General features: G+C 30.5%; 1 non-coding gene across 1 annotated transcript; it reads left to right on the plus strand.

Moving 5' to 3' along the window:
- Positions 1-206: 206 nt before the first annotated feature.
- Positions 207-313, plus strand: LOC132364256 (U6 spliceosomal RNA). Its single transcript, XR_009502795.1, has one exon. It is a non-coding gene; the product is annotated as a U6 spliceosomal RNA (small nuclear RNA).
- The last annotated feature ends 2,969 nt before the right edge of the window (positions 314-3,282 follow it).

Consider the following 3,282-nt stretch of genomic DNA (forward strand, 5'->3'; position numbering starts at 1 on the left):
TAGATCCTACTGGGGTAATGATAATTATTTACCTGATTTTAAAAACTGTGGATCAAATTATATCTTCAAGATTTTGCAGAATTAGAGCTAACATTATATGATTAGAGGATGTAAATTAGTTGTGATCCTGTCCCTGAAAATAGTGTTTTAAAATAATATCTTCTATTTGATTTTCAGTTCCTAGTGCAATTTAAAAAAATATTTTAGTGCTTGCTTTGGCAGCACATATACTAAAATTGGAACGATACAGAGAAGGTTAGCATGGCCCCTGCGCAAGGATGATACACAAATTCGTGAACCATTCCATTTTTTTGAAAAAATACTTAAAATAAAGAATGTATATATCGAATATATGTATAACTGAATCAATTTGCTGTACAGCAGTAATTAACAAAATGTAAATCAACTATACTCCAATAAAAATTAAAATTAACTTTTTATTTTTAAATAAAAATTGGATATGTTTAAGGTATAAAATATGATTTGATATAAACATGCATATGAAAAGATTACTACAGTCAAGCTAATTAACATACCTTTTCATCACATAGTAACTTTTTTGTGATCAGAGCACCTGAGATCTCCTCTAAAATATCTGCAGGAAATGTCAATGAGGAGTTTTTTAAAATTCCCTGCTATATTTAAATGTCCCAAATTAGACATACCATATAAATCTCTTAGAACAATTGTATGCAATTATAAGTAAATGTTTTAAAAATATTATTACCAATACAAATTCTGAATATTATATTGTCCTTAAGTAAAATATTAGTATATCTTAAAACTGATTTTTTTTAATGTAGAGACTAATTTGATGGCACATTTACAAGTATATTTACTCATATTTTCATATGGTCCATTCTAACAAAATTGTATACTCAGAATAAGTAAATTTGTATTTTTCCACTGTATGCTCAAAAGTGCTCTCAGTGATAAACTACCTACATATTCTTAATCTTGTCACTTTAGTAGCCTTGCCCACAGAATTTTCTCTTGAAAATCAAGTTGCTGAACTGATTAATATCTACTCCCTTTCAAATCTGCAAAACTATCATGCTGAAGACAAGGTGCTGTTTGGTGATAAATATTGTCTCTTAACAGAGAGCTACGAATTCCAAGTAAGAAAAACAACTGGTGAATATAAAATGAGGAAATCACAATCAAGAAAAGGATTTTGTTTGAGGTTAACAGGAATCTAACTCATTCTGACTTATTTATCTTTCTATCTGCAAGGCTTAGCATGCTGAGATTTATGCTACTTAAGATATTAACTAACTAATGGCCTTTCTAAAATAATTTTCACTCCCAATATTCATACTAAATGTAATGTTGTTTCTTAACTTGTAATCAAATTAATAAATGCACAGACTGTAAATATTAAATGGTATTGAAGAGTTATAAAAATAGTCATGCCTTAACTGACCAAGTTCCACTTCCCAGCCCTGCTTCTCTGAGGCAATCACTCCCACCTCCTTTTACTTTTCCCTTTGGTACTCACCCCATTTTTCTAAATGTATGTTTTATGACCATTTCATAATTCATTGATTTTGATCATTACCAATTGACTTACTATAATAGTAAATGAAGATTTAATTCTTCAGTGTTCTCTCTACAGCCTCCCTTTTTGTGCTAATATTATTATATTGCTGTCTTTGATTATTGTCTTACTCAAAGATAATTACATTATTATAAATATGTAAATACTGTTCACAGCTGATCTAGAATTTTTTTGCTTATGCACCTTAACAAAATGTTCCTGAAGTTTATAATACCCTTTTCTTGTAGTTATTTTATGCTCCTATTTTTAAATTTCCTGAAATCTTCCAATAGATATATAAATGCATACATGTGTTCTAAGTGCTTACAAGGAACTTATTCCTTTCATTCCATTTCCCCATTGTATTCTCTGATTTCCCATTTTTCAACCCCCATTATTTGGATATTAGACATATCCCCTATTTGTCTTATCTTTTTTTTTGGTAATTTCTATTTCTTTATTTTTTACTATATTTTCTGAGAAATTTTCTCAATTTATCTTCCATATCATGAAGAATGTATAAATACATATTTTGAAAGGCTCTTTCTTATTTCCCTTTATAGCACATATTGTTCTAGTTGTTCTCTATAGAAAACTATTCTAGATTCCTACTTCATAAATGTGTGTAAATATGCAGAAGTGCTGAGAGATAGTAATCTATTATTTTCTAGCATTTCTGATACCTAAACATGGAGATTGAGTCTGGAGGTTGAAATAATCCATTTGCAGACTTTGCTTCAGGACCAGGGCTTCATTCTTTTTTATTATTATTATTTTTATTTTTGTACATTCGACATGTACTTATGAGTTTTGTGGGAAATTACTATTCATTTTTTAAAAATATCTTTATTGGAGTATAATTGCTTTACAATGGTGTGTTAGTTTCTGCTTTATAACAAAGTGAATACATATACATATATCCCCACATCTCCTCCCTCTTGCGTCTCCCTCCCATCCTCCCTCTCCCACCCATCTATGTGGTCACAAAGCACCGAGCTGATCTCCCTGTGATATGCAGCTGCTTCCCACTAGCTATCTATTTTACATTTGGCAGTGTATATATGTCCATGCCACTCTCTCACTTCATGCCCCCTTCCCCTTCCCCATGTCCTCAAGTCCATTCTCTATGTCTGCGTCTTTATTCCTGTCCTACAGGGCTTCATTCTTATGTTCTACTCTGCCTTGTATTCCTGAATACTGAGCCTTTATCATTCTTCAAATTTATTTTTTTTAGTTAAAGTATAGTTGATTTACAATATTGTGTTAGCTTCAGGTGTACAGCAAAGTGATTAAGTTATACATATATATGTATGTATCTATATTTTTTCTGATTATTTTCCATTATAGGTTATTACAAGATATTGAATATGGTTCCTTGTGCTATGCAGTAAATCCTTGTTTTTTATCTATTTTATGCATGGTAGTGTGTATCTGTTAATTCCATACACCTAATTTATCCCTCCCCTGTCCCCTCTGGTACATACGTTTATTTTCCTATGCCTGTGAGTCTGTTTCTGTTTTTGAAAACTCTAATTCAAAAAGATATATGCACTCCAGTGTTCATAGCAGCACTATTTACACTAGCTAATACATGGATGCAACCTAAGTGTCCATGGACGGATGAGTGGATAAAGAAGTTGTGATATATATATATATATATATATATATATATATATATATATATATATATATATATAATGGAATATTACTCAACCATTAAAAAGAATGGAATAATGCCATTTGCA

This window comes from Balaenoptera ricei, chromosome 3 (genome assembly GCF_028023285.1).
Source record: "Balaenoptera ricei isolate mBalRic1 chromosome 3, mBalRic1.hap2, whole genome shotgun sequence".
Lineage (NCBI taxonomy): Eukaryota > Metazoa > Chordata > Mammalia > Artiodactyla > Balaenopteridae > Balaenoptera > Balaenoptera ricei.